Consider the following 12,756-nt stretch of genomic DNA (forward strand, 5'->3'; position numbering starts at 1 on the left):
TTACAGTATTTGAAGATATTGGTCAGCCCATTAAAAGTATTATTAAATTACTTGTCAACCTGTTTAACCTATGATTCAAGTATATTCTGCGGCTTGAGCTATAAGTTTTTAGGATCAACGAATAATTGGCACGGTTGGCATGAGCTTGAAATTGTATAATTTATTGTAAAATATTATCAGACACTAAGATGTATTTCTTTTTAAGAACCGATAAGGGTTCTTTTTTCACTTATATTTGAAATTAAATTAAGAAGGTCTAATGTAGATACTTTAGATACTTTATATTATATCTTTTATAAATTATTTATACATTATAAAATATAATACATTATACATTATAAAAAACTTGCAACAATTATTAAATTAAATAATTTACACAAGTTATATATATTGTTCAATAACATAAGTTTTTTGTTCTTGTGCTTTATTTGCTAAATTCATTCAGCACTGGCATGCTACTTACAAAAACTCAAGGATTACAAAGTAAGTTTATAAAAAAGTAATAGTTATAATAAAACATCAAATCATATTCAATTTTTATTTGCGAACATAAACGACATCTGCAAAAGCTGAGTAACATGAGAGTTATTGGTGACGGTATTATCAGAACCTCAGGCATTACATCTAAGTATCACAAATGTTAATTTTGCATGTTTATTTTTTACATTATATTGTGCAACAATTAAGAGACATGGCCGCGTCTTGCGCCAAGTAAACGCGCGACATCGCCCCGTGTTTTGTACACTGAGAAAAAAAACGCAAGTGTACGCAAGTACGCAAGTTGCGAGCATCCAAAATTATCGGATCTCAATAACGGATAAGCCGATAAATTCTAACTAGACTTAATCGATAGCTTGGGTTTGATTTATATGATAAAATTGGTCTTACTTGCTCGCTTACATTTTTACGGACTTTGCCTCATGATATTTTTACTCCTACGAGTAAAAATATCATGAGGCAAAGTCCGAAATTTTTAATTAAAATACGTCGTCTTCGTCGTCGTTATTCAGTTTATTGTTTCGACGACAGTTGGCACTTGTCTACGATGCTCATTTACATTTCCGACTATTATTGACAGAAAATGAGTGATTTTACTCTAATCTGTTGTCATTTGTGATATAATCGCTACGCAAAAAATAAATAAGTATATAATGATATTTTAGACACCAAAATTAGTGAATTTATTAGTATATGAAACTTGAATTTTTTAGTTTTGATGTGAAAAATCGTCGACATGTAGGTACAAATATTGAAACTATTAAATTTGCTATCATCTATTAAATTATTTTGTGTAATTATTTTACGTAAATTTAAATACTACAAAGTGTTAAAAGTTATAGTATAGATATTTTCAAATTAAAAAATAAAAATTTGCTTATAATATTAGTCAATATTTTTTTGTTACTTTTTCTCGCAATAATTTTTCAAGATTATTAGTATGTATAATTAAGATATAACGTAATTACTCGCAAAATTATAATAAAATATTATAATAATCTTTATGATAATATAACGTACTATATGCATTCAGAGATAAACAAACGGTTTAGTTTTAAAGGTTCTAGATTTCTGCTAATTCACAATGGATTTTATCAATTCTAATTCTGCGATACTATTATATGACGGAGCACGCAAGCACGTATAGCAAGTTACATTTCATAATTCTCTCTCGCGTGTAATCTAATCATTAGACATGTTTGCTTCTTACTTCCAACATCCACGCGAATAAAATACTAACTTACGACTGTATCTTACGACTTCTTGAAAGAAAAACATACACTTTAAAAAAATAGAGTATATTAATCTGAATTGGGTAAAGTAGATTAAAGTGAAACATATTTTCTTCTCGAACTGAAGTTAAAGATCAAAAAATTTTGTGCAATTACGATCTGTAAAGTGCGATTTGTAAATGAAGAATTACATAAGTCGGCACACATTTATGAGAAAAAATCTAATCATTTACTACCTGAACACGTGCTTAAAATTTGAAACGTTACACAATTGCAAGGTGATATCTTTGGGATAGTATACAGTGGTGAAATGAAACATTTATTCCAATAATGTCGCAAAATTCTGACATACATATTCGCGATATCAAGAACAGACAATAAGGAGAAATCTCTCCGAGAATGATCATAGTGAACATAGTATACTTCAAAAGGAATAAATAACTTGGTCTGTTTCACATGAATAGACAGTTGACTACTTCAGTTTAATTATGTTTCTAAATATCTACAGTTCCGCAATGAATTCTCGACGTATTCGTAGAGGATTCAATAATTTAAGAAAAGCAATTCAGATTAAAAAGTATTTATCGTATTATGTAATCTGACAAGTATTGTTGAACTTACATATACAAATTTTGCCCTTTTTTATTTCCTAATTGAACATGCAGTTGTGAATGCGGAAGTGAATTCACGTAATTACGATAGCGTAAAGTGTATATCGGTGAGAAAGTGCATCTTCTTTCACGTCACGTCCCTGTCATAACGATAATTTGAACGCTTGCTGAGGCGACTCAGCGCGCAGAAGTCTAGTCATATTTTCCTCATTACGCGAAACTCGCAACTGAGTTTAAATTCAAAGGACACTCGAATGGATCAAGCGACGTCAAGTAGAAAAGTTGAATTGACGCCGAACGATATCGGCGGCTTCACCAAAGTGGTTAAGGAATAAAAAGGAACGAGAGCAAACGAGTTGAAGAGGTCATCGCCAACTTACATTGAAGAGAACATTTCCTCTTCATTGAGAGAAAATCTTTTGAAGATATTTAACTTTGTGGTCTTTTCTCAAATAGAAAGCGATATATTTTTTAAATTAAAACCTCGCGAACAGAGGATTAAAAGTTTATTGATAATTCAAGAATCGCATGATTTATATATTTGTATTGTAATACGATAATATTTAAAAGTCATTTAAGTCCTTAATGAAGTCATAATCTACGATAATTGTTTGTTCTTTAAGTTGCTATCGCAAAATAAATTTTATTTAGTAATGTATGTGTCGTTTCAAGAAAATGAAATATATTAAATTTTATTTGAAGAAACGTATAATGAAACGAATTTGTGTTATTCGATGCAACAAATTAAACTTTGAAAAAAAAAAGGAAATCATTAACCTTTTGTATAAATACGAATGCAACAATTAAAATAAAAATTTAGAAAATGTAATTGGAGCATTTTCTAATATTTCTAAGAATATGGTTTATAGTTTATCTTTATTTATATCGTAAAACTGATGCGGCCAGTAACTTTGAACACACACATGGCGCAAACATTTTGCGTATCTTCGTTTGTTAATCATGACTGAGTTTTCTTTCAATGTCACCGAGGGAGGATTTTGAAAATATTTCAACGAGCACGCAGCATCCGTTCGGTACAACAGGAAATGGAAAAATTATGAACGACTCTGCCAATGTGACACTGGATCCATACGCGCTGCTATAACTTAGAGCAAAGGTAGTTCGCAGCAGCAGCAGTATTTCCCTGTCACTGGCAGTGACCCATATGCTCTGCCCATAAAGGGTACGTGTATAAAGCCGCCATGAGCAGTGGACGCGACGGACACGTGTGCCGGCAGATGCGTTCTCCCGAATCATGCGGACGTCCGATACTCGCGGATACTATCGGACGAGAAAGCCAACGCAAATGACGAAAGACCGATGGGTTGGATTACTGCTGCCAGATTATACGGACATTGTTGTGCACGAGAACCCATGTTGCCGCACGTTCGACACTACCATCGATGTGTCCGCGCGTATATGAATTGCAATTTATAATTAATATGTATGCCGCAAGATATCGATTTCGCGATAAGCGCAAATATTGTTATTGCAAAACGATTTATCGCGTTCATGTAGTGTGTTTACAATTCTGTATTCACTTATTATTATTCATTTATTATCACATTTTCCCCCGTTGCGTTTTTGTGCCCATTGTATATTTTGTTATTACAAAGCGCGCGTAAAGTAAGCTTTGGACTTCGCTCTTCTCGCACTTGCTCGTTATGGCCGTGACGTCGGGAAAGGTGGTCTTGCGGAAATCGAACATCGTCCGCACATTCTAGCCAAGCGATCGAAAAGCCGGGACGCATTGAATCCCCTTTTCGACGAAAGCATTAATAACAAGCTATCATACACATCAAAGCAACAGATATTTTCAAGCGACAAAATGGGCAGTTATCGGAACCAGATAATTTATCTATCCGCATTGTATTGACGTCAAAAAAACAATTTTCGCAGTAAATGAGTTTTCGATGGATGCGAAAGGAGAGACCTGGCAAAAGATACGATTGCAGCATCGTTTCAGCATAGAACCATAGAGTGAACCGCGCAATCTCACACAAAGCATGTACAAAAGTATAGAGGTACTATTAATTGTTTGCCCACTTTCAGTTTCTCTACTTTCCATACATTCTTCGAATATTTATATAAGCGATACTTTAATCTTTTAAGGGAGAGTTTCTGAATGCCTATCGGTCTCTTAAATCGTACTTTATTAATATTTTATAATTTTGTTTTTTTGATAAAGTCAAAGTGTTAATATACACACATTATTTGAATTTAATCTAGTCTTTTTTTCACCGTTGTTTTATCGGGATTGAAAACCTTACAGTTTGACATAATTTCAAAACTTCATTATACTTGCAGTTAGATAGCACTGAAGAGAACTCGAAATATGAGTCGAAGCGTATGCGGACTTTATATACATACATTTATATCATTAATTTAATTGCGTTGCAACGTGAGAAATTTATTTAACAATAAAGATTGCATAAATATACCTAATGATTCTTTTTGATAAATTACAAAAAAATAAATATTAGTTAATTATGTTTATATTTTTAATTTAAATTTAAATATTCTTAAAGACAATTTAATACTTTCCACGATAGAATTTATTTTTTTGATTAAAGATGGCAGCACTTTTTGGTTAAAAAACTTTAATTTCTATTAATTGTAACTTTAAATATAATTGCACAATAATTAACTTGTGGTTGCAACTTAATCATATTATGTTTTATTTATATGTTATATTAACTATTTGATTACATAATATAAAGCTATTAAAAAATGATATTTTTATATATTTTCGTATTTCCGTATACACAAAACGAGATGAAAAATTCATAATCTTTTCAGTGAAAAAGTTGATATTTACTATTTAAACTTTTAATATATATATATATATATATAATAAGATAAAATGAATTTATTTATTATAATTTTATTTTAATTGAAATTTATGTAGGTAACCAGTGGCATTTTATACTACTAGAATTGAAACCAGTTGTTGGTAAGTGTACAATGAGAGTATCTGGTTGAACGAAAATTTACCGAACTAAGATAAATATTGAGCAGTAAGAACATGTTTTAAAAAATCAATAAAAATTGTTTATTTGTTTAATTGTTTAAAAATATTTAATTTAGTTTTTAATTTGTATAAAATAATTGGATTGTTACGTAGAAATATAATTATCCAACATTTATTGCCTAATAAAATTTTTCTATTGCAATACATTTAATATGTTTTAAATATATTGTATTTTGACTGATAAAACATAACAATAAACGTGTAACAAATATAATTATTGAAATTTATTACTTTATAGAATATTTTTTGAAGTTTCCATTAAATTTTTTAATTAAAAATGAAAAAGATAAAGAAAAAGCAATAATATGTGTAAGAATACAATCCAATAAAATGTAACTTTTTTGAATGTATAATACTTATGATAAATAACGTAATACGTTTAATATATATATGTATAGCACGAAGATTTTGAAATAATAATTCTTGTCTAATACTGCTTCAATTAGAAGATTAATTTTTCCACTGTTTTTTATAAAACTTTAAGAAAATTGGAAAAGGAAATGACCTTACATAATAATGTATAAAATGGTACACGTAATTATATGTAGATTAATAAATAAGTTTTACTGCGATGATATTATTCAATTATATTATACGAAGGCATCCAAATGTCGATAATTGCTTCTTTTGTCGCAAATACGGGCAAGTGCGGATATATTTCTGAACAACATATCTATGAATAAAATTACAAACATTTTTTACAGTTTTTACCTTCTCATATGTTAAAGGAAAGAAAAAAAAAGACATAAGAATTGTAAAATGTTTTTTCTTTACGACATACTTATTAGTAAACTACTCTATGAACAAAATACATATATAATAATTATCTTGATTTTGTTGAGAAACGTGCAAATAACAAGCTGACTGATTAGAGCGCTTTGCTTGCAATGGCTCGACTATAACAGATGATAGTAATTTGCATCTCGTCTTAAACATTTACTTACCAAATTTATTTTCATAAAAATGCACTTATTTGAAACTTTCAAATGTTACATTTAACATTTTTTTATGTTTAATTTTTATTATGAAATATTTTACGAGATTTATCAGGAAATTTAATGTAAAAAATAATTTATTTACTAAATTGATTAGAAATTAAGGACTGATCAGAAATTAGTGCTTTGACAGTACTAAAAATATGACATTAATAAAGTCTCATTGCATCTAATTAATTTTGTAAGTAGAACATTTTTTCAATGAATTCTTTACACGTATCTAATTCTTTACAGATTTTAATAATAAATGAGAATAATATATGTATTATGCAGAAAAGTTAATGTTTAAATAACGAGCAGGCTGGGGATTTAAAAAATGTTTAATTGACGATTGCATTATTATCTATAATACTCTGCGTTTATATAAGGCTCCATTTATGTTATTCAAGTTATTTTTCTGTTGCAGTACATCTGATGTGTTTTAATCATTTTACATTTTGCTCCCCAAAAAGTAATAAAAGTAATAATAATCGTGTAATGAGTATTTTTAAGAACTAAATTATAACGTTTTTAGCATATTAAAAATCAAAAAGATAAAGGGAAATATGTGTAAGTACAAGAAGACAATTTGATAAATGAATGATACTGTTGTTACAATAGTACTACTTATAAACATATTACGAATAACATACGTTTAAATTATAACAAAAATGAATTTAAAAGATATTAATATTTTTATAATAAAAATTTATTTCCGATAGACTATTTTAAATTAATATTAATAAACACAATTTGACATTTAATTATGTTATTCTAATAAAGAAATCTTTAAATAATACGTGTGAGATATTAATTTTATTCTTATTTTCTCAGGAATTGTTTTCTAATAGAAGGATAATTTTTATTCTGAATAGTTATCTAGTAGAATATATTTTTATTACTATTTTAGTATTATTCGAAAAATTTATTACGTTATATTTTAAATTATATACAAAATTTTTTAAACTTTTCTGGCATCGATTGCATAACATATAAACACGCATACATAAACGTAGAAAAGTGAAAAATGCTAAATAAATTAACTTCTTATTTAATTAATATATATTTATAAAAAGAATAATTATCTAAATAATATTTATTTTTATAGATGTATTTTTGGCAGCAATTGTTGTAATTTTGCTTACAACATTTATTTTTGGATTTAATAAAAGCCAATATTATAAACTGAAAAGAATTTTAAAATTTGCTTTTTCGCTACCTGGACCGTCTATATTTTCATCTTTTTTCAATTCGTTGCAAATCGCTTGCTGTTATAAAGGTGAATAAACATTTTTATTAATAATCTCATAATAAAATGTTAATTTTTAAACTGAGCTTAATATATATACAACACACGCACACACACACACACACACACACACACACACACACACACACACACACACACCAGGCCAAAAGTTTGAAACGTTTACAATTTCTTTTCACCTCACGAAAGTTAAATATTTCGGTCATACAAATTTAAAAGAAATTTGTTAAATATTTATTTTAAAGAGCACAGTTAGAATTTTAAATTTTAAATAATTTGTTTTATATATTTGTTTATACAATATTTAAATTATAAATTATGTATTATACATATGCATTATATAAAATCAATAAAATCAAAGATATATTTTTTTCCATATTTTCCATATTTTACTTTGAAATATTATAACTTAATAAAACGTCACCAGATAAAATTTGACATCAAAGTATTTTAAAATAGATTTCCAAAGTTTTACAATGTTTTTTTTTTCTAAAAAAAATAGCACGATTAATTTTCGCATATCAAACTTTTTTGGTACACAAATATATTTACCACCTAATATTTATTCAATCAAACTTTGATGAGATGTGAGAATACTCATGTTTTTAAATATAAATGTTTAACGTACAATTACAATAAGTAATAAAAAATTATATATACAAGTACATTTTAAGATTTTTTTAAACTGAGCGCTCAGTTTTGTAATTACTACATATAAATGTATAATTTTACAGATTTAATAAACTGTGCAGAAGAAACTACTAAGAAATATGGAAACCTTACTCGGTTTGTCTTAGGAACAGATGTGTTTGTAGTACTTTCCAAACCTGAGGATTATAAAGTAAGTTTAGAAAAAGTAATAGTGGCAACAGAATAAAAAACATTCAATACATCAAATTACATATATACAGCTCGTGCTTGCGAATGAAAATGGCAACTACAAAAGTTCTGTAACCAAAATGTGGCATTCATTATTTGGTGATGGAATTATTAGAACTTCAGGTATTAAATTAATATAAGATTATAAAATATGTTTAAATAATTTGGAGGAAGTTTTCGCGTATACGTTTGTCATTGATAGGTGCACCTCACAAGCTCCGGCGAAAAATAATACAACCTCTATTGAATACCAAATATTTGTTCGAATATGTAACACTCTTCGACAGTTACAGCAATTATTGTGTGAACGCTTTAGAAAAGCATGTCGATGGTCCAATGTTTGATATCAAGCCATATATAGTGCGATATGCGTTTAATATATTTTTAGGTGAGAATTTTTAGATTAGAAGGTAATATGCCCGTGTACTTGACAAAGAACATATCTGTAATTTGATTTACAATAAGTTATTTCATACAAATTATTATTTTTACGACCATAATTACATATAATTACATTTAATCGAATTCATTATTCGAAGTTAGTAACCTTCGTAGTCATAACTATTAAGATGTATAAACGACATAAAATTTGATTAATTGGTGGACGTAGCAGAAAAGTTGCGTGTCTGCTTACTGTGTAAAAAATCCCAATTTAAATCCACGTATAATATTAGATTTTTCATTACCATCTCTCTGAAAGCAATGGCAAGTCACCGAGGGTATATCTTTATGTATAAGCATACATCAAATGTTTCGAAGAGACTAACAGTCTATCAAAGATTTAAAAAAAGTTCGAAATACTAAAATTAAAAAGCACCTTAACTTTAAAAAAAAAACAAGCTTGAAGCCTATAAGAAAAAGAAGAAATTAAATTAAACAATTAAATCCAATTTGATGATATAAATTCATAAATTAATTTAACTAGCGTGTTTATACATTAGTTTACTTTCGTCGGCAGTTATAACTGTAGATGTTATTAATGGTAACGTTTAAATCTATGCTACGCGTGATTAAATGTAAAAAATTTACAAACATTAATTAACAGAAACAACAATGGGTATTCAAGGAACAGCACATAAAGGTGAACTCGACGAAATTTTGCATTCGCAAACTATGTATGTAACTTTAATAATATGATCATATAAATATTTAAATTGATAACCTATACTTATTCCAGATTATTTAAAGGAGCATTTAACAGAGTAATAAAACCGTGGCTACAGATAGAATGGATTTTTTATTTCACTGAAAGTAGAAAAAAAATGTGTATTGCTCGAAAGACTGTGGAAGATTTTATTTACAACGTAAATAAATTTTTAATAATTTTTTTATAACTATTTAATCTTATCGAATCATTAAAGAGTGACCGCAAAAATTTCCCGTTTTGTAGACATCGAGTTTTGATACAATTTTGGTAGTAAATAATTGTATATCATTAAACATTCATCCCCTAAAAATTTCATGAATAATGGTTACGCCATTTTGACTTAAACGTCGATTTGAGGTCACGATAAATTAGTCTTCTAACAGATAAACAAATATTATCTGAAACATTTTTTATATGAGAAATAATCTCGAGATTTTTTGTGTTGAACGAATAAAATGGCATACCCTTCATTCGTGAATAGTGACCAATTTAACCTCTCATATCTTAGTAATAAAAGATATGCTCAATGAAATTTTCAGAGGATTGATGTTCCATGATGTACAATTATTTACCACCAAAATTGACTCAAACATATTATCTTATCATTACTAGATTTTGAAGATAAATTTTAAGAGAAAATTCTCTCCGTGTTGAGAAAATATCATATCCTTTTTTTTTAATCCACATATATCTAATTACCTAGCTAATGATTATGACCTGAAAAATAATTTATATTGTGGATATTATACACAATTTCCAATGTTTTGTCCGGCTTTTGTAATTTTACGTTTAGTTTGTGTTATAACTTTTCAAATAGTTCTTGCGTTATGACAGTAATGTGTCTACTATGATTAACGAAACTTTGAACAAGTATATTACCGTAACTCGAATTCTTTATTTACTACATTTTGTCTGTGATATTTTTCATTCAAAAATATTTTTTTGTATTTGTATATGATAAAAAATATTTTTGAAATATTAATAATATACCGACCAAAGTATATGGTACTTAAAACAATTGTAATAAGAAAGCGAGTTAAAAAAATATTACGAAATGTAAAGAAAATGTACATATAGCATTTCTAAGAGAATTACTGGAAGTAAAGTCACGATTTTCTTTTCTTTCTCAACTGTAATATATTTATTAAAATATAGATAATTCGCAAATTTTAGAATAAGACATATTATTAATATTTCTACTTTAACCGTGTTTAATCACATGTCTATTTTTTAATGGTGTCCTTGTAATAATATTATACATGTAGATTATACATGTAGCAATATTATTTATGATAATTTTATTAATGCGAATTATTAAAATGACAATAATGACATTATTATATATATTATATATGTACTATTTAACATAGATATTACCACAAAAAACAACAAATTACGCTGCTTTACAAAATAATGAGATAATAATTTCTGAAAATTTGAAACCTGTTTTTAATTATTATTGGGAACGTGCAGAAAAAATATGTGGTAATATTACAAATGAATTTTGCGAAGTAAGTGATGAGAACTTCATAGACGATATCAGAAATTTTATGTCTGCTGTAAGTTTATACAATGTATAAAGATGTGTGTGTGTGTGTGTGTGTGTGTGTGTGTGTGTGTGTGTGTGTGTGTAATTAATTAATATGTTTCAGATTCATAGTACTCTTACGGAAATGACATCCTTTATAACAATTATGTTGGCAATGCATACAGAAGTACAAGTTAGTAATTTTAAAGTAAAATAATTATAGTAGTAGATTATAAAAGATATATAAAAAATTTCTAAAAATCATTATAAGATAATTACTTGTACAATATTATGTATTGTAGAAAAAAATCTTTTTTTTTTTATTTAGTAACGATATTGTTACTCCCGACTGCTGCCAATCGAAGGTTGGCATAAAAGAGGGTGTATCCGTTTTACCGAAACCAAATCTTTTTACCTTAGTTCTCAGTAATTACAACATAGTTTAAAATCAACTTTTATACATTAGTTTCGTATTTAGTTGATCGTTCAGTTTAGTATTTAAATTTATTTTGAATATGTACAATATTATTTAATATTTTGTAAGTACTTAATTATTTTATAAGTACTTATTTGTTGTAATTTTTATGTTTTATTCTCTAGGATAAACTGCGAGAAGAAATATTTAACACATTCAATGATAAAAACAAGATAGATGCTCAAAATCTGTTTAGCATGGAATATTTTCGTATGGTGTTCCAAGAGACATTAAGATTGTTTCCTATAGCACCTATTCTTTTTCGACAACTTATAGGAGATATCAAACTTGGTATCTTCATAATACACTGTTTAGTGAACTTGTGAAAGAATTAATATAAATTGATAGCTTAATGTAATATTTTATCAAGTTATAATAGTGTTTCGACAATTCTAGGATCGTATACTTTGCCGGATGGATGTTGCGTTATGGTTCCAACATTTGCAATTCATCGTAATCCTATGTATTGGTATAAGCCGTTGGAATTTATTCCTGAACGATTTTCTTCCGAAAATTCGTTAAACCGTCATCGTTATACGTATTTTCCATTTGGTACAGGTCTCAGAGACTGCTTAGGTGAATATTTTAAATTAACCTTTTTTTTTAAATTATGTAAATTACAACATTGTAACATTTTTTAAAGTATCTATCTTATCGCGTTTTGTGTTCAATTCCTATTAAGTTCATGACTTATAGTGTCTTTTGAACAATTTGTAATGTGTTCTATAAAATTAAATTTACATTATTTTTACGCTAAACACATTAAAATAAATTTTGCTATAGAATATGATTATTTAACATACTTTGTTAAACATTACTACTTCTTAGTTATATTTACTAATGCTTATACATTTCTCGTTTTTACATTTTTCATTTTTGTAAGGTCAAAGATATGCATTTCTAGCTGTTGCGACTATAATAGTAAATCTACTACGACGATTTCGATTTGCAACATCTATCAACAACATAAATGACATTAAACTAACATCGGACATTATATTACGAAGTCGTGACGTCAAATGGTCTATATCTCGTGTATGAATTATCAGTAACAGTTGATTTACGATAACATTTCTAAATGTTACTTGCATTTTTTTATTGTGCGTTAGAAAAA

The sequence above is a fragment of the Monomorium pharaonis genome, chromosome 10, assembly GCF_013373865.1.
Source record: "Monomorium pharaonis isolate MP-MQ-018 chromosome 10, ASM1337386v2, whole genome shotgun sequence".
Classification (NCBI taxonomy): domain Eukaryota; kingdom Metazoa; phylum Arthropoda; class Insecta; order Hymenoptera; family Formicidae; genus Monomorium; species Monomorium pharaonis.